Raw genomic sequence first — 20,666 nt, 5'->3', positions numbered from 1 at the left:
GAGTGCTTGCATTGTTCAACACTCTGTCCATCATCCCCTTTGGTTTTGCTTTGTTTGACCTAAGTTGGCAGGGTATGCCCAGACGTGGGTCCCTTGCTCCCTGTGCCACTGGGTTCAAGCTAGCCTGGCTGATGACGGACTGATAAGCCAGAAACCGTTCCCAGGATGCTTGTTTCCGGTCCAGGGAAGACATGGCTTGGCAGTTCGGGCTGGACTGTTCCCATGATGTAGAGGGTCAGACTGATTTACATATGGCCATATCTGAACTGGGGTGGCGGAGTGAGCTAAAAAATGATGATGGATTAAACCCAGAGCAGTTGACTGGGGGTGAGTGCTTGCATTGTTCAACACTCTGTCCATCATCCCCTTTGGTTTTGCTTTGTTTGCCCTGAGTTGGCAGGGTATGCCCAGACGTGGGCCCCTTGCTCACTTTGCCACTGGATTCAAGCTAGCCTGGCTGATGACGGCTGATTAGCCAGAAACCGGTCCCAGGATGCTTGTTTCCGGTCCAGGGAAGACATGGCTTGGCAGTTCAGGCTAGACTGTTCCCATGAGGCACTGGGTCAGACTGATATGCATATGGCCATGTCTGAACTGGGGTGGCGGAGTGAGCTAAAGAATGATGATGGATTAAACTCAGATCAGTTAACTAGGGGTGAGTGCTTGCATTGTTCAACGCTCCGTCCATCATCCCCTTTGGTGTTGCTTTGTTCGCCCTAAGTTGGCAGGGTATGCCCCGACGTGGGTCCCTTGCTCATTTTGCCACTGGATTAAAACTAGCCTGGCTGATGACGGCTGATTAGCCAGAAACCGGTCCCAGGATGCTTGTTTCCGGTCCAGGGAAGACATGACTTGGCAGTTCGGGCTGGACTGTTCCCATGACGCACAGGGTCATACTGATTTGCATATGGCCATGTCTGAACTGGGGTGGCGGAGTGAGCTAAAGAATGATGATGGATTAAACCAAGATCAATTGACTGGGAGTGAGTGCTTGCATTGTTCAACACTCCATCCATCATCCTCTTTGGTTTTGCTTTGTTTGCCCTAAGTTGGCAGGGTATGCCCAGACGTGGGTCCCTTGCTAACTTTGCCACTGGATTCAAGCTAACCTGGCTGATGACAGCTGATTGGCCAGAAACTGAACCCAGTATGCTTGTTTCCGGTCCTGGGAAGACATGGCTTGGCAGTTCGGGCTGGACTGTTTTCATGAGGCACATGGTCAGATTGATTTGAATATGGCCATGTCTGTACTGGGGTGGCGTAGTGAGCTAAAGAATGATGATGGATTAAACCATCCAGATCAGTTGACTGGGGGTGAGTGTTAACATTGTTCAACACTCCATCCATCATCCCCTCTGGTTTTGCTTTTTTTGCACTAAGTTGGCAGGGTATGCCCAGACCTGGGTCCCTTGCTCATTTTGCCACTGGATTCAAACTAGCCTGGCTGATGACGGTTGATTAGCCAGAAACCGGTCCCCGGATGCTTGTTTCCGGTCCAGGGAAGACATGGCTTGGCAGTTCCGGCTGGACTGTTCCCATGAGGCACAGGGTCAGACTGATTTGCATATGGCCATGTCTGAACTGGGGTGGCGGAGTGAGCTAAAGAATGATGATGGACTAAACCCAGATCAGTTGACTGGGGGTGAGTGCTTGCATTGTTCAACACTCCGTCCACCATCACCTTTGGTTTACCTCTAAATAAAGCCTAATAGTTTCCACACACAAAGATGACTAAAACAAATAAAGAGGGTAAAGTATAGAAATAAAAGTTGACTTCTTTTTAGGTGGATGCAAAATTAGGGAAATAACTTCACTCATACTGCAAGAGACACTATCAATCAATCAATGAATCATGCCATTTGTATAGCGCACTACTCACCCGGGAGGGTCTCAAGGCGCTTGGGGGGAGGGGTATGCTACTGCTCGAACAGCCAGGTCTTGAGTTGTTTCCTGAATGCGAGATGGTCCTGGGTCAGCCGAAGGTGGATGGGGAGGGAGTTCCAAGTCTTGGCAGCCAGGTAAGAGAAGGATCTTCCTCCGGCGGTGGCTCTTCGGATGCGTGGTACGGCTGCGAGGGCGAGGCTGGTGGACCGTAGCTGGCGGGTGGGCGTGTAGAAGGTCAGGCGGTCGTTGAGGTACTTGGGGCCCAGGTCGTGGAGAGACTTGTGTGCGTGGGTGAGGAGCCGGAACGTGATCCTCTTGTGTTGAAGTGTGCCGACCCCTTGCTCCATGATGTATGCTGTCATGGGCAGAAGCAAAATGAATGGCATCTTAACAGACCAATAGATGAAGAGGGCTGACCCAAAGTCCCTTTGTAATGTCTACATGTAAGTATATTACATTCCTCATTTTTATAACTGCTTGAGGGAGGCATGGCATCTAAAGCTGTCCCTATGTCAGGCTTTAAAAGGATTCCTTACACTGTAGTACATTTGTAGATTTCTTAAGAAACAAAACTATACACACTTAGAAAACCATTTCTAAATTGTTATAGTTCACCAACTACTGATTTTGTCTTGCAGGGAAGCAAAGGAATAACGTTTTCAAAACGGTCTCATTAACTTCCCACAGTAAAGTAATTCAATAGTTTAAATATTGAAAAGTGTGCCTTTTTTACTTTGTATTGCCATCACTTTTGGGTTTATCATGTATTTGAAATATCAAACCCCTCGAAGCATCTCTTTTAAAAAACATTGCAGTGCTGGAGAACACTATTAAGCCCTGCTTTTTTATTATATACATATTTGACTAAGAGTACCAGTTGGATAGCCTTTCTCCACCATGATGGGTCCTAGCTGCTCAATATGGCAGTTCACAAAAATAAAATAATAAATATTACTATTCATATTGCTTCCCTGTTATAAGCAAGTAATATCCCAAAGAGCCTGACCTACATAACCCAAAGAGCATGAGCAAATATATTTCATAAACGGCATAAACTATAACATACATTTCTGAGCCGAAATAGCTAAACTATAATGGCCATCATGAGCAGTACTTTAATTCCAGATAAGATGAGAATAATAACCAAGATGGGAATACTAATAGCCCTCCCAGGCAGCATGATGAGTAATATCCCATGAGGAGCAGAAATATGGTAGACTTTAGGAGCAGCGACATTGCCCAACAGCTACCAGAGAGGCTGGTGCATTTAGGTTTTCGTAATATGCCCTATGACATCCCCAGACATGGCCACAAGATGGCGACACATGGAAATACATTGCACAGAAAAGCCTTGTTGGGAAAAAGAGAGCACCAATATGGCAAATTGTAATTGTGTAAGAGGCTCCAAACATCCAAGCGTTGATGCAGCTTGTAGAAGTTATCCATCCTTCTGTGTCTGCCTGGGGACGAATCTCAGTAGAAGCAGAGCCATATGTCCATGTACAGCAGATGGAGGTCCATCTTGACCAGAGAAACAGGGTGCCAGAGTTATAGGCACAAGAGGGGCCTGCTCTGGCCCACTTCAGCTTGCCACTCACACCTTTGAAGAGGAAAATACAATAGGGAAAGTCTTGACACAGAGAAAAGGGTAAGTAAAGCGACAAACAACATTTCCAATGTTTAAGAGAGTTAAAGTCGGAAAATAGTTGCGGTGCCTCTGGTCATCACACCGTTTTTTTAAATATTATAAAATCTTATATCATGGGAATGCAATAGGACTCGCCCTCGTTTAAATTAAAGCAATTCCGAAGCGGAAGCGAAGTGGTCACATGAGACGCGAGTGCGAGCAAGCAGCGAGGAGTGAGGAGCGGAGAGCTGTGGAGCTGTGGAGGTGTGGAGGTGCGGGGTGCTGTCAGCCTCAGCCTTCGCGGTAGTGGTAGCGGCAAGCGGCAGAGGCAACATAGATTGCATGGATACCGCACCGCACTGCGCTGCCGCGAGAGACGTTGGTGGCGCAGAGCTGGCGCAGAGCTGGTGAGAGCGGTAGCAGGAGGCATAAAGGCCACGGTTGCAGGTGAGCACGGGCAGCGAAGGCAGGTGGGAGGCAGTAGAAACTGAGTAGCCAAGCCGCCTCACCTACACCGCGGACCGCTCATAGCAATCCTCTGCCTCCGCCATACCGCTGCCGTACCCCAGCCCCACCGAGCACCGGCACCGAGCACCGGCTCCTTTGAAAGACTTTGGCCCCCGGTGCAACCTGCGCCTAAATCTCCAAAAGTTTATATAGCTGCCTATTCCCAGCAGGATCTTCTCCCTGGTACAGGTGGGAGTAGTGCGCGCCAAGGAACAGCGAGCGTGACTGCCGTTAGCAGTAGCCGCAAAGTAAGAGTAAAGGGTGGTTGCAGAGGTGACCTGTCTAGGACAGGTGCAGCCTGTGGCCCCCCGTGAGCTCCGCCCGCGAGGAAAGCAAAAACAACACTTGCCCCCGCCCAGTGCTGAGAAATTACCGGACCTAAAGGTAAAATCACCACCTTCTGCCTTGGACACCCCCCGTTTGATTTTTGCTTTTTCTCCTTGACTTTGGCCTTGTTTTTATTATTACACACTTCTGGTAACCGTACTCTGCCCCCGCCCGAATTTCACCCGGAACCACGAGTCAAAGGGGCGGTGCACAGGGGGAATAGTATTCATCAAGTCATTGGGCCTCCAACTCTATTGCTTGACATTAAAAAAATCGAGGCACTAGACAGGGGTGCTTTTATTAAAGATAATAAAGTAAATATCCATAAGAAATTATGAGATCAGGTAAAGTGCGACAGGAGGTAACCGAAGAAATTATAAATGTTAAAATTGAAGATCAAGGGCCAGTTAAGAATAAAAAAAAAAGGGCCACACGACGAAGAGAGAGGCAGGTCTCAGCTCCCGAAATTTCTACCAGCAGCCCAAGAATAAACAAGGGGATACAAAAATGTTTCTTTTTAAAGGATCCAAAGGCTGCCATTTACGCGCCAACCCAGGAACAAGTCCAATTGCACCTGCTTAAGGGTTAATAACAGCCAATACCCATCGGAAAGGAGAGTGGTTTTGGCAATAGCTCAGATACACCAATACAATCTTTCAAAACTCGAAAATACTATAAAAATGAATAAAAGGGATGAAGAGAAGGAAAATATCTGCCCAAGCAAAGAAAATAAAACTGGGGTTGAGCATATCACCATACACGACGCTTGGTCATCCTCATTTTCCCTATCCAATGAGGCAAAGTTGGTTCAAATATTGGAACTCAACACACAAACACAAACACATACCCAATCCAGAACACAAGAAGAGCCTAGCAAAGAACAAGATCTACCAGGTGGACGCAGATTATCAGAAGATTCCGAAAAGGGACGGGTACGGCATGGAGGAGAAAGGTTGGAATCCACTCCACTGTGCCCGGATTTTAAACTTGACAAACCAGAAAGTGTGTATGAAGAAGACAGATGTTGGCCAAAACAGCTAAACCTGTCATCTCCAATAACAATTTCATCCGTCAGCAGGCTTGAACAAGGGTCAGGGGATCTGGGAACATCGATTGGAGAGTTTCATGAGGCTCCTTGGAGTAAAACACTGCTAAGTACATTGGATCAGGCAATAAGGGCGCTGAACTTCCAATCGGATAAAATGGAGGTACACATCGACCTCATAAATCTCATCGCCGGACACATTTCAGGTATAAACTTCAAGCTGGACCACATCGCGTCCCTAATACCCGGGAGGGTAGACAGGGTGCAACAAATAGATACCCTCCAAACCCAGCCAAGTTGGGTGTGTGGCAAACTAGTGGACACATTGACAAATTTGCCAGACATATTGAAAGATATTTTAGGGGAAATAAAGTAATCGATAAGGTACAATCAAAACATGAGCCCCAACAGGGTCAAGGAGGTTAATGAGGAAAATGGGCGATTTAACGAAATTAAAGATCCAAGTGTAAACGATGACCCTGAGAAAGAGGTAAAAGAGGCAAATGAGGAATGTTTAGATCTGAGAGTCCACAAACTGATGTCACACTAAGCACGAGCGACACTTCAAAGAATGTTAAGCTAACAAAAAGACAAAGAAAACGGGCCAGAAAGGGTAGGGTGCAGCGTAATAAGAAACCACCTGTAAATGAACATATTTATCCTATTTTCATCAATTAAACAATAACAAAGAAAGAGAATAACCTGTTAAAAAAAAAACATCGAATTTCTCAATTATGGTAACTGAGCAACCAAACCAATCAGGAGTGGTTAACGGATGTAATCCGCAGCATGAATCCTTGAGCTCTCTAATTCTTACAAAGGAAGAGAATAAACAAGAGAGAAAGAGCCAAGACTCACAAAAAAATAAAACTGTACAGCAACCATGGAAAGGACTGATTCAGACTGGCCTTTTAAAAGGGGATTCAAAGCAACCGCGCCAAATAGAAATCGAAGAATGGGTAGGAACGACACAGGGGGGGTACGAAAACCCAACACCTAAGGATAGAGGAGCGAAGAGAGACAATAGGGCCCAAACCTCTTCCAGGTATGAGGAAAGACAAACTACTGAAAGTTATGAAGGAGGTAAAATCGCCTCACATCAAAAAGCAACAGAAAAAACAAACAATGTAGAGCATAGCGCAAGGATCCCAATAAAAATAAGGATAAACGAAAAAGGGAGAACATGTAAGTTGCCACAAAAAGAACACTACTTAGAACCTATACAATTATCAAAGCATACAAAGGGTGACAAATCAGAAGAAATCAAAATAGAAGGGAACAATTTGGACACAGTAAGGAGCAATCTCTCCTTTGAACAACGGAGTAGAGCGAACGACGCGAATGGAGGAATAGCAAAAAAACAATCGAGGACAAAGAAGGAAAAGAAGACAAATTAGTTACTCCAATACAAGGAGAAACCCCCAAAAAACTGACATTTGTGCCAGAATATCGTACAAATGGCGGACAAGATATCCTGAACCGAGGGAACCTGATGTGGCTCTTTAAAGAAATTCCAGAATTAGAAGAAATATCGTCACAAGACCTTTTATCCGTAGAGTTTAAAACCAATGAAAACTCCCCCGACGTGCAGGAGTCTCTGACCACCTGGTCCTCAAAGGCCTTAGTGGATAGGATACATGCAATGAGCCTAACCTTTGACGCATGGGGCATTGCGCTGAGATGTCACAAACGGCAAAAATATCCATATCCCCTTCTAAAAAACACCATAAACCAAAAAAAAGAAAATGAGGTTGGGAATAATCAGAAGTCATGTTTAAAGAGCGCGTGCTCTGTAACCCCCCAAAAAGCATCTGGAGTGAAGAGATTGGCAGGCTCGGAAAATCAAGATCCCAGGCCGGATAAAAGCATCGATTGGTCCTGGGTTCCCAAGGCCTTAAGCAATAAGTGTTCCTAACGTGCAAGTAAGGTTAAACCAGGAAACAGAATCCCAGTATCAGATAACTCATTGCAATCGGCAGGAAACAGGAAATGTTCAAAGAATTAAGGATGATCCTAGCCTGGAGTACTCGCACACAATCCATATCTGCTCATGGAATGTCCACGGTTTTAATAATATGGGCGATACCATGAAACAGTGAACTTTCTTGAACAACACAAATTAATAATACTCCAAGAAACCTAGAACTTGAGCCCAGTATCAATTTCCGGTTATATAGAGCTTCATATTCTAGCAGAAAGATTCTCAACTTTCGGGCACCCGAAAGGAGGTCTAACAACATACATAGCACAAAAGTATGGATGGCAAGTAGAAGAAATAATCATCGGGGTAAATTGGCTGCAAGTAACAAAACTCACAAGGAAACCCGACTCAAACTTACCTAGTCACAATTTATTAGTACTCAATGTCTACGTTCACCCGGATAAAAAACTGAAGAGGGAAAAAAATCATAACATTATTTTTTTTTGTATTTCTTTTTATTGAAACTTTTAACAACATAAACAACAAGCATTTGCAATGCAATAGGTCTCGCATTAGGAAAGGTTGAGCTATTAGTATTGTAAATGACAAATTTTTTATTTATGTGTTGGTTTTTGAGAATAGCGAAATGAATAGCTTTGTCATTTATAATGCCAATAGTTTTAACTTTCGCAAATGTGACATCTTTAGCATTTGTGACATCTTTAGCATTTGTAATGCAATAGGTGTGGTATTTACATGACTTAGATGTATTGATATTACAAAGAACAATGGCTTTTATTTTTGAAAATAACTAATACTTAAATAAAAGTGATTGTAATTTATAATGGCACTAGCTTACATTTTTGTAAATAACTTTTGGGAAGATTATGTTCATTGTATTTTATTGTGACGAAAATCCAAGAACAGAAGTGAAATCTGAAAATTTTTTGGTGACATTTGTAATAAAGCGTGAAACATTGAGATAACATATTTGAACCAGTTGTTGCATACCAGACTTCAACATCAGCCAATCGCGTTGATAAAGAGGCTCTAATGCGCACGATTCCAACGATTGCAAGTTGTGTCCGATCGAATTTTGAGCAATATGTTCCTGTGACGTGCAGCAAGTTTTCCCTGTTGCAAAACACGATAATGGATGCCTATATAATGCGATATGTAATATTGCTCCGAGCGCAGACGGAACCTATGAACCGCACCCCGCCCCCGCCAGCTAATCCAGCTCAGAGGAGAGGCGGCCCGCTGTGACCACGGCGGCTGGGACACGCTAGTAGCCAGAAGGAGGCGTGCTCGCGACAGGCTGGGGAGCGCGCGCACATGTTCCAGGCAGCGACGGAGGCCTGGCGCGCACCGCGGGTCTCGTCCCCTTTTCCTCTTCCCAGTGTGTGCACCGCGGGGGCCTGTTTCCTATGCTGGGGGCCTGAAACCGCCGCTCCCTGCAATGTTGGCGGAGGCTGGCGTAAGTACCGATTGTATGGCAGATCTCCCGATGCATGGGGCGGGGGTGTGTGTCTGTGTGTGCGTGCACGGGGGGTTAGGGGGCGGCGGCGTGTGTATGCATGCCTGTCTGTATGTGTGTGTGTGGTGGGGGGCGGCAGCATGTGTACGTGTGCCTGTGTGTGTGCAGGGGTGTGGGGGCTGGCTGTGTGCGCACGGGAATGTGAGGCACGAGACGGGCACGGCGCCGTGCGCGCCCACGAGGTGAAATCTGCGCTCGTGCCCCTCTCGTGTCTACATTCCCAGAAACGGGCAGCAATAGGTCCCGAGCAGACTCTGCTCGACCTAAAAAACCCATGTTTACTGCAATCAATAAAAGTACTGCCTCGCGGAAATAATGTGTTATGTAGCATACTATAAAAGAATCAACCTGCCTATGTAAACAAAACCAAAGTTTAGAAAACAGTACAAGACAACCCATCAAAACACCCGTTTAAGTCTATTTCCAAACACCACTCAACAGAGGGGAAATTCAACAATTGGCATCACACAGGTCAACCTCTTCACATTACTTATTGCACATGCGATGCGAAATAAAACTGAACAGCAGGTTATAAACATATAACCAGGTATTTAAAATAAACATATTGTTTGTTACACAACTCAGTTCGTAATCTCGGGCGAAACTTTGTAAAACTGTGCATTTCCGATCATTGATAGTGCATATATGTCCGGGAACTTTAGGTCATCCGACACGGAATAATCTTGCCATCCGCACTGATCAAGAGTAAACAAGTGAGTCATAAATACACATTCAACAAAGTTCACAATCGAGAGCCGATGGGTGAGCAATTTTTAAGACTCAAACGCACAACTTCATCTACTTTAGAAACACAAATGTATGCAATCAAGAAGTGCCCACATTCTCAACTAGCGGGACACTATAATAAACTTTCTGATAAAGTTAAACATGTGCTGCCAAGCTTGGGCGCTCGTTTGCAGGAGTCACGTTGGTGAGTTGACCTTTATTGTTTAGTAAAAAGCGGACCTGGTAAAAAAGGTAGTGCGTGGTGTGCCACTAAGTATTAACAACAACGACGAGCGAGGATCCGCATGTTTTTAGCATCCTGGGGCTAAAAGCGCAGAGTGACTCCTACTGCAAAAGTCTGGGAGATGAGAGTTCCAAGCGAGACTGTCAAAACAGGCGCCTTACGGGACTTCTGCATGCCTCTCTCTCGGTCTCTTCCATTAGGGTAGGGCGTTTTACAAATAAATATCCAGTTCTTTCAATGGTATTCTGAAAAGGTAAACGAGGAAACATTGAGATTAAAGAAGTAAATAGCACAACTGGGTAACGAAAGGTGAGGGGTTGATCTCCGTTTATTTAAAAGACATAAGTTGAACAATGAAAGTACCTTGAAACACAAAATTCTTAGAATGCCATCCATCCTGTTAAAGTTAGATTGTTTTTCTTCTTCAACAAACGGTCATGCCATAGGTAGGGAGTGCAGAGAATATGCTAGGACTAAAGCCAACGTGTATCAAAGCTATTCTAAAACATGATTGCCTGGAGTGGATTGGGGGAGGGAGGGCACAGTCTTGTGGGTAGAAGAATGCAACTCACATCGAGCAGCAATGGGAAGGTCAAAAGCAGGTAAGAAATGTTCCATGTCCATACACAAGAACTGCTCATCGTGCATATGTAATTATCAAATTAAAATTAGATTCACTGAAGAGCATGCACTTTTAGAAACAAGTGTCCATTTGTTGGGTGTGCTTTAAACTTGATGTTCCTTTAAAAAAACAGGTGATCATAAAAGTAGGTTACTGTTATGACTGTGACATAAAAAGCACTATACAAAGATAAAAAGCAATAGCTTCGGTGCTACCGACACATAGTTAATGTTTCCATCAGCTTCTCTAAAAAGCAAATAGCCCTGGAGTTCATATACGTTTTAATATAGTGTTTTATGATTGTGGCTAATACGGTCTCTAACTGTGTGGTTTTGTCGGGATAAGGTAAGAAATTATATTGGCTAACAAAAAACGGGTTATTGGCTAACAAAAAACGGGTGTGGATCAGACAGCACAACTAGTCTCGCAACACAGCTAGGAGACCTCACCAGTGTCCCCACTAAGTGTGCTTTCTAAAAGCAGAAGACCCTCCCTTGAGTCACAATCACGCCAGACCATGCGTGCACGGATGAGGATAAACAATGCGCCAGTAACATCCTCTGAGAGCCACCCGCCCAGGGACTGTTGCACCCACTGGCCGAGCCTGGCTGCAACCAGAAACCAAAGGCGAAACTACAGAACAGATAAGCAGCCACCAGAACAAACACAGGAAGGAAAAACATGGCCAGCGACGGCCAAGCCCTGGGACACCTGCAGGGGCACCATAACATCCGGCAACTGGGAGCGGCGCAGCCCTGAGCCGTGGGGATCGGCTCTGGGTATTGAGGATAGCGGGGAGGGTGAGCGGGAGAAGGAAAGCGTGGCTGACTGGGGCGAGGGAACACAGACATTAACTTTACACCCGCCTTCATGGCCGGGTGCAGCCGCAGCGAGGGATGGGTGCAGTTTAAAAAAAAAGTTATGGGGGAGCTTTAGCCGTGGGACACCACATCGGTGAACGGGTCTGGAGTTTGACCCCTCTCTGAACCACTTTCCTTGTCTGCAGCGCCACTCGCTTTGTGTGGGGTTGCTCACCAGCACCAACCGCCCGCGGCTCCTCCCAGGTCACCCCATGAGCGCTCGGACTCACCGACTCCAACCAGCAGCAAAGCCGCCAAGGGCAGCAGAGGAGGTGCTCGGATCCCCATCCTACAGGCGGCGGCTGGAACGAGAAGCAGGGGCAGGCGACGGATCCGCGTACTCGCTCCCATGCGGCCGCTGCCAACTCCAACAACAGGATAGCCTGAGGCGGCGGCAGCAGCAGGTGACGGCGCATCACTTCCGGTCGGACAGCGAGGGATGAGGCGTGCGCGAGCAGGAGCAGCCCGGAGCTCCCGTGTGTGGGGAAGCGACTCCGTGCCCACGCGTCACTTTATGTTGCCTCGCAGGAAGGGCATTTCTGTGCTCTTTTCGACTCGCCGGTTTCAGCCGGATAGTGACCACCGAGCGAAGACTATCTATCACGTCTCCCAAATTCACGCGGATTTAGCAACAACGGGACAGAGAATATGATTTTTTTCCCCGCACATTTATTAGGAACAATCTGAAATGTCCTCTGGTTTCGTTTAAAGAGCGTGCGCAGAATGCGTTTCCTCTTGAGCTTTTTTTTCCCCTCATTTCTTGGATGGGGAGTTATTAACACCCATTATTTTTTTTCACCTGTCCCGTTTTAATTTGTCGAGTTCTTTTATTTGGATAACTTTGATAACACTTTCACGTTGAACAAGTATGTGAGCACGTTGAAGATATCAATTTAACCAAAACAAAACAGGTAACCAGTTCGAGCTCTTGGGGTGGCCATTACGCAGTTATTTTTTGGCGCTGTCCTCTCCAATATCCTCCTCCATGAACTCCCTCACCACCAGTTTCCATAGCCTCTCTCTCTCTGACGTACATTTTTCTAACTTAGAGTTACCTGGGCTTTAAGTGGGCTGGGACCTGCCTTTGCTCAGCATCGGCTGTTCTTAAACACAACTGCTGAGACGGACACCTACCTATAGGGCTCTCCATTTTTGCCCTCGGTGGAAAAACAAGGGGGAAATACAGCCTACCTGACGTCGCTCTGGAGCCTGCAGTGGAGCCCGTCGGCCTGGAGCGCGCCTCGGAAGAGACGCCGGAGGGCGGGAGCGTGGCGCCGTGAGCGTGCACGTTGGAATTCACAGACCTGAGTCGGCTCGGGCCCAGGTCTGTAGCGGCTCGTGCACAGCTCTGACTCCCTCGGGGCCTAGCAAGGTGACTATAAGTCTCGTTGGCGGCAGCGCTTCGCGCTGCAATGCCAGCGAGACCTAAAAAGAAATAATCAAGGCAGTACAAGCAATCGAATGACGAAGCGTCCTGCGGGGGGGAAAGCATGAGATCATAATACAATCATTGACTTTGCAGGAAGGGAGGATTGAGGGATACAGCGAGTTCAGAGACAATCAAAGCAACATGATAGCAGGAACGTCGGGTCAAGGGGAGGGAGGGTCCGCCACCAGTTGTGTGAAGGGGGGTGTACATATATCACCCCGGTAGGAGTTCCATTGATCCCAAATCTTACCCCACCTGCGGGGCTTGCCACGGGCCACATACACCGTCTTCTCCCTGAACATACACCAGTCCATATTCTCCTTCCATGCCAGAACTGTGGGTGGCCTCTGGGAGCCCCACAACTGGGCGATATTCCTCTTAGCGATCATATTGCCAAGGGTCACCCACTGAGTCTGTGACAAATCATAGTCATTCGGTTCCCACACACTCAGCAAGCATCGTCTAGCTTCAGACAACAACACAACACCCGTGACCTCTTCCATTACTGCGTGCACTCGATTCCAGAAATGAACAACCACCGGGCACTCCCAAAGTATGTGAAGAAAGGTACCCGGAAGGCCACAACCATGCCTGCACAGCCCATCCGAAGCGTAACCCATGCTGACCAAGCGCGGACCGGTAACATAGTTCCTGTGGAGAATCTTGAGCTGCACAAACCTAAGGCGGGCCGGAATTGCAACCTCTTTCGGCGAGGATATTATGGCCTGCTGCCAGTCCTCGTCATCTAACTCCAAACTATCGCCAGTCCAGGCTTCCCTGAGTCGCTGTAAAAGGTCGGTCCTATAGTTTATCAACTTTTTATAGATAAGCGAAATCGTACTGTCTGGAACGTGCCCTGAATAATAACAAACGATGGGGGAGGAAGTGGGCATCGCTCTTGTCCTCTGAGTGGATTCTGGCCCTCAATAAACATCCTCCTGCGATGGCGACCAATCCCGCCATGGCTACCGCCAATTTTGACAACTGGATAACTTGCACCCTGGATCAAGTCCTCCCTAAGAAACCCCTCGACTTGATAATATGACCTAAAGTTGCCCCCTGGTACTCCCCTGCTCTCAGGCTCAGGAAGCAGTCTTGCCGTAAATTAGAGAGAGCATGGAGAAGTGACCGCTCACCCTCAAAGAGAGCAGATTACAGAGCCGCTATAAAGCTCTACAAACTTGAAATGAAAACTGCACAGGCTCTTTTTTACGACTCAAAAATCAACTCAGCCGCCAATTCTCCCAAAGAAATTTTTAAAATTGCTAAATCCCTAATCTCTCCCGCACCCGAGCAGCTGTCCCCAACGGGCGCCCAATCCCGATGCGATGATCTAGCCTCTTACTTCTTTCAGAAGATTCAAACCATCTACTCTTTATTTTCTGGAGGTAATGAGGCTGAGGAATCCACCATCTCTCTGGAGAGTGCTTCTACTGCCCCCTGCATACTGGACAAATTTCCCCTGTTAGACTCCGCCACTATTGATAAAATCATCCCTAAAGTCACCTCGGGATCCCCTAATGATCCAGCGCCCCCGAGGATTCTTACAAAGGTCTGGGATGCCATCCGCCCGGCCATTTTGAATGCTCTCAATGCCTCTATCACCATCAACTCTGTCCCTACCTCTTGGAAGTGTGCGATGGTCAAGGCTTTATTAAAGAAGCCCTCCCTGGACCAGAACAACCTGTCTAACTTCCGCCCAATCTCCCTACTCCCCTGGATGAGTAAACTGCTCGAGAGACACATCAACATCATCCTAGTAGACCACTTGGAATCAGCGGATTTGCTTTGCGTCTCTCAGACAGGGTTCCGTCCCCAGCATGGGACTGAAACTGCTCTCATTGCAGTGACGGAGGAAACCCGAGCCGTGCTGGACCGGGGAGGAAAGGCAGCCATTATTTTGCTCGATCTCAGTGCCGCGTTCGACACCGTCAACCACACCATCTTATTACATCGTCTGATGAGTTTGGGAGTGTCGGGCGCGGCACTGGAGTGGCTGTCCTCCTTCCTGGAAGAGCGTTTCTTCCAGGTGTTTGAGGGTGAGGCTGTTTCCATCAAACATCCACTTAGCTGCGGGGTGCCTCAGGGCTCTTCCCTGAGCCCCACGCTTTTTAACGTTTACATGCAACCTCTAGCAGGGATAGTCCAACCCTTCGGCGTGCGTATTGTCACCTACGCAGACGATACCCAACTGGTGGTCTCTCTAGACCACACGGATGGGTCGTCCAACACCTTAGGTCCCAGTCTAGAGGCTGTAGCTAGGTGGATGCAACTGTCCTGCCTCAAACTCAATGGGGAGAAAACGGAGGTCATGCTCCTGGGCAACCCTCCTCCGACCTGTCTGGCCTCTATTTGGCCTTCCTGCCTTGGCGCCCTTCCCCCCCCAAACCCCAGATAAAGAGCCTGGGCGTCTGGCTGGACAAGTCGCTTGACTTCTCGGCTCAAGCCATTAAAACAGCGGCCACATGTGCGGGGCTCATGAAGATGCTTCGTAAAGTGCTCCCGTTGCTCCCTTTCCAGGCGAGGAGAATCTTGGTCCAGGCCCTGATCCTTTCTCGCCTGGACTATGGAAACGCGCTATATCTGGGAGCACCGGTAGCTGTGACCCACAGGCTCCAGGTCACCCAAAATTGTGCCGCCCGCCTACTGTACAACATCCCTCACTGGCAGTCTGCTAAGCACGCCTTGAACGATCTTCACTGGCTTCCAGTCGCCGCCAGAGCTCAGTTCAAGGCCATGTGCATTGTCCACAAATCTTTTCATCGAACGGGCCCGGCCATCTTGTTTCCTTTAGTACTGCCTTATGTCCCCCCCAGAGCCCTTCGCTCCGGATCATTGCATCTAGCAACTACAACAAAGATTAACAAAGCTAGGTGGGGCGGCCGCTCCTTTTCCCACACGGCCGCCAGGCTCTGGAATTCCCTCCCTCTTGCCCTTAGAGGGATCCCCAACAGGATGGCTTTTAGGAAAGCGCTGAAGACACATCTGTACACCAAAACTCGGTAACCCCGCGACCAGCTCAGTATTACAATCAATGTAAGCGCTGCGAGGCCTCCGGGTAGTTTCGGCGCTATACAAATATAATTTTTCATTTTTTCATTTTTCATTTTTCATCCAGAACCCGATCCTCAAGCGGCGACGCCTCCGGAACAATAGTACCCGGAGGGAAAACCGCCGTCAGCGCGTGTCGCATCTGAGCATATCTAAAAAACTCCCTATCACTCAGGTCATATTCCAATCTCAACTCATCAAAGGTTTTAACCCTACCCTTAGTCCACACATCATTCACCCTGCATATACCAATCACGTCCCATCTATCAAAGCCTTTTGTTTTCCATAGGGAGCCCAGCCTCTCAGAAGTATAAAGTGGAGTGGCGTGTGTAAGTCTATTCTTCCATCCCATGGCATCATTCACACGATGCCATACTTGCACCGCTATCTTAGTAGGGCCAGTGAGCAGCCTCCCTGCGGATTTCGTATAGAGCGCCCTGTTGTAGTCACCACCAGGCAGCAACCATCTATCCATTTCGAACGCGGGGTTCGACGCGGGATCGTACATGCCGTGATTAATCTCCCCCAGTTGGGAGGCCCAGTAGTAGCGCTTAATATCCGGGAGAGCGATTCCACCGTCGTACCAAGGAAGTGTCAACTTGGCAAGTGCAATGCGAGAGCGTCCACCCCATATCAATTGTCGCTGCAAGCTTTCAATCTCCCAAAAATAGCTGGCCGGGACGGTATCGCAAGTATTCTGTAGGGCATACAAAAATCGGGGCAGTGACATTATCTTAAATAGAGCCGCACATCCAAGCGTGGACAACGGAAGTTTACGCCATGCCACAACATCGGATCGCAAGCGCTGAAGCGGGGGCAGCAGGTTACGTTCATAGCGAACCACAGGATCTAAGGTGATAAAGCCCCCAAGTATTTGAAACCCGCGTGTACCACCTGTATTGGGCACCCACGTGGCAAGAGAGGAGGGTCCCCCGAGAGGACGTACACGCAGGACTTGGACCAATTGATCACAAGGCCAGAATTTTTACCGAAGGAAGTCAAGACATCGAATAATACTATTAGCAACTTCCGAGGTGACGTGAGGTATAACAGGATGTCATCAGCATAGAGCGATATCCGGTCCTCGAAATCGGGGGACCAGCGTATACCCTTCGTTGACGGCTCCCAGCGCTGCCAAGCCGCCAAAGGTTCCAAAGCAAGAGCAAAAAGAAGCAGAGACAACGGGCACCCCTGGCGAGTTCCCCTTCCGAGAGAAAATGAGCCTAAAGCACGACCATTAACAACTACCTGGGCCAAGGGGTCTTGATATAATAGTTTCACCCAACTGATGAAAACCGGGCCAAAACCAAACTTGGCGAGGACAGCCCAAAGGTATGGCCATTCCAGCGTATCAAACGCCATTGTGGCGTCCAAAGACGCCAAAATGGCCGATTCACGCAGCGAGGACGCTCTCGCAAGGGCGCCATGTAAACGCTGAAGGTTCAGCGCCGTGTTCCGGTGCGGAATAAACCCAGACTGATCCGGATGGATCAGGTCGCAGACAACAGAGATTAAACGATTCGCAAGCACTTTAGCAAGGCTCAGCGTTTAATAGCGAAGTGGGCCTATACGACGAGCAGCAATCCCGCGGCTTTCCCTCCTTGTGAATCACGATGATAGACGCAAGCCGTTGATCGGAGGGAAGGGTACCCTCGTCTAGCGATTCTAAAAACATCGAGCGAAGATGTGGTGCTATTTTGTCTGGGCGCCACTTATAGAGTTCGATGGGAAGACCATTTGGACCCGTGGCCTTTCCCGATCTCACAGAGCGGATTGCGGTCGCGACCTCCTCGGCAGAGAGTGTCGCGTCCATCAATTCCCTATCCAATTCCGACAAGCAGGGCAAAGCAATGTATCTCAGAAGCAGATGCGAATCCTGTTCCGGTCTATCCGACACTGGGGAGTATACAGTTTGAAAATACTCAGAAAAACACTCCACAATCTCAACCGGGTCAGTCACTCTCACTCCATCCGTCCTCCCAATCAAAGGAACCACACGACTAGCCCTCTCCTTCTTGTCCAACCAAGCTATCAACTTTCCGGCCTTATCCCCCACATCATACAAACGGCCCTGCTGCTCTCTACTCATCACCTTGGCGGCATCAGTGACCAACGCTCTATAGTCGGTTTGTTTGAGGCTGAGGAGGTGCAACCTGTCCTGGGTAACATCAGATTCCAGCTCTCTTTCTATGTCTGATATCTCAGTTTCAAGTCGGACCACTGCCTCGCACTTACGTTTCTTAGCGTTATTAATTAGCGATAAGGCGTGACCACGGATGACCGCCTTATAGGCTTCCCATAGCGAGACAGACGATGACACAGACCCCACATTCTCCACAAAATAATGGTCAAGTGATTTGATCAGTTCCGTACGAATCTTGGGGTCACGGAGATACCAAGGGTTAATCGGGGCTACCCTGCCATCTGTTCCCGGTCCGGTTTCCATTACGAGCCATAAGGGGGAGTGGTCTGAGATACCCCTAGCCAGATGTCTAATCTCCTTAACAAGTGGGGCCTGTGTTGCGGGCATCAGGATATAGTCAAGCCTCGAAAGACTACCGTGAGCACCAGAGTGGAAGGTGTATTGTAATTGTCCAGGGTGTAGCAGCCTCCAGCAATCTATTAGTCCCAGGGTGTCAAGGAAGCCACCCAGCCAGGACTGGGACCTGCCAAGGTCCCTGGGCGGGTAGCGGTCGACATTTCCGGAGACCACAGAGTTAAAATCGCCACCCACCACTAAGATGCCCTCCGGGAGCCCCAGTATCACCCTCCCCAGGTCCGCAAAGGTCGTTGTCTGAAGGCCAGGCGGGACATAAACGGAGAGCAAAGTGACGACCTTCCCCTCCCACCGTCCAGTAATGACAGCATATCGCCCCCTATCGTCAAGGATGACAGCATCTATCTCAAGGGGGAGGGAGACTCTAACCAAGATACCCACCCCCCTAGAGCCGGTGGTGAAGCCGGAGTGTGCCAGGAGACGGTAGCCCCTATGATTCATAGCCTGGCAGGTATTGCCCATCAAATGTGTTTCTTGCAATAGCACAACATCAGGAGAAAGACGTCTCAAGAGTTGTAACACCACCCCATGTTTTATCCTGTCCCCCAACCCGTTAACATTCCAACACAGCAATTTTAGCCCCCTACCCCCCATCCCAAATGTAATCGCAGCATCCACCCCACGTTAGTCGCAACAGCCAAATCCAAAAGTCCATCAATATAGTGCCTTGAAAGGAAACAAACAATAACAACTTCCCCCCCTCCTCCCCCAAACCAGCCCTTAAAACACGGCCCCCCACCCTGCACCCCCAACTTACAGTGTGCCTGTCGCCCTAGCAAAAAACGAATCTATGGAAAGAAACCCCAGAGGAGGAAGAGACTCACCTCCTCCGCCACCCCTGGAGGACCACCTTAATTAAGGCAAGTTAAAAGATCTGCAAACCATGCCGAGAGATCTATATGCAGTCCAGCGAACCCAAGTCACATTACTATTCCTGGTCCATCAGTCCACCCTCAGCTCCACCAGAATGTTCAGGGTGTTCCCGCTGCCTGGGCAGTGTGTCGAGCCAGTCACTTGCAGCCTCAGGGCGATCGAAGAAGAACGTCCGATCTCCATATTCCACACATAGCCGGGCTGGAAATAGCATTGCGTATTTCATGTCCCTGTCTCTCAGTCGTCTCTTAACTCCCTGAAACCCCATTCTTTGCTTCTGCACCAACTGAGTGAAGTCGGGATAGAAACTCACCGTCGTATTCTCGAATTTCGTGGGGCCACCCAAACGCGATGCCTGCAGGATAGCGTCCCGATCACGGAAATTAAATATCCTGGTGATTATGGGTCACGGGGTAGCACCCAGCTTAGGTTTACCACCCGGCACTCTGTGCGCCCACTCCACAGCAAAGAATTTACTCAGGCCTTTGGGTGCAAGATGATTGACGATGAGGTCCTCCACGATGAGGACGACATTTAAGTTGTCTGAATTCTCAGGGACACCCACAATACGGACGTTGTTCCGCCTAGAACGACTTTTAAAATCTTCCAAACGACGGGAGAAGGAGTCATTAGAGGACCGTAGATCACGGATCTCCGTTTGTAGATCGGAGACATCCGTCGTGAGGCTAGAAGTTTTCAAGTCCAGGGATTTCACTTTTTCGTTCGTTTTAGCCAAATCCGCCCTGATCAAGTTGACATCGATCGCCACTGTGTCCAGTTTGTGCGCCAGGGTTTCATACTGCGCTCCGATTGAGGCCTGCATACTCGCAATGGCGCCCATGATATCGTGCAGTGTCGGGTCTTCGTCCGCCATAGGGTCATTTCCCTTGTCTGCCGGAGACCTGCCCGCTTCACCGGGGGATCCCTTTGGATGAGTGTATCGGTCCATGACATTTGATTGTATGGAGCCCCCACGGTGAACAGTCTTGGTCTTCCGCTTTGCAACCTCGGGCTTGCCGGCCATTTTGGAAGCTGCGCCCCCGAGGGGACCCCGAGATCTGGTGAGAATGGCTACGTCGCAAACACCCACAGATGCTCAACCAAAGGACAGCGTGTTCCACGTCACACACCGAACGGTGATATACAGTCACAGCCCTGAAGCGGGACCGCGAAGTGAAGCAGTCTGTGGGCGGCGGGGCCAAGTCCACTACGTAGAAGGGTCCGGGGCAAAAGCGAAACCGAAAGCCAAGTCCAGGGTCAAAAGTAGGATCAGGGAAGCCGCTGTTGTTCAATTACCATCCAGGCAGTGCATCTACTCGAGCCCGGGGCAGATCCGTGGAGCAGGCCAGGAAAGTTTAGACCATCATAAAATCGATTATCTCGGACCAAATCAAATTTTGAAAGCAACTATCATATCAGTTGAGTTTCATCTTCGATGATCCGTAGTCATAACCAG

Source organism: Lissotriton helveticus, chromosome 10 (assembly GCF_964261635.1).
Source record: "Lissotriton helveticus chromosome 10, aLisHel1.1, whole genome shotgun sequence".
NCBI classification, from domain to species: domain Eukaryota; kingdom Metazoa; phylum Chordata; class Amphibia; order Caudata; family Salamandridae; genus Lissotriton; species Lissotriton helveticus.
Note: the sequence above shows the minus strand (reverse complement) of the source record.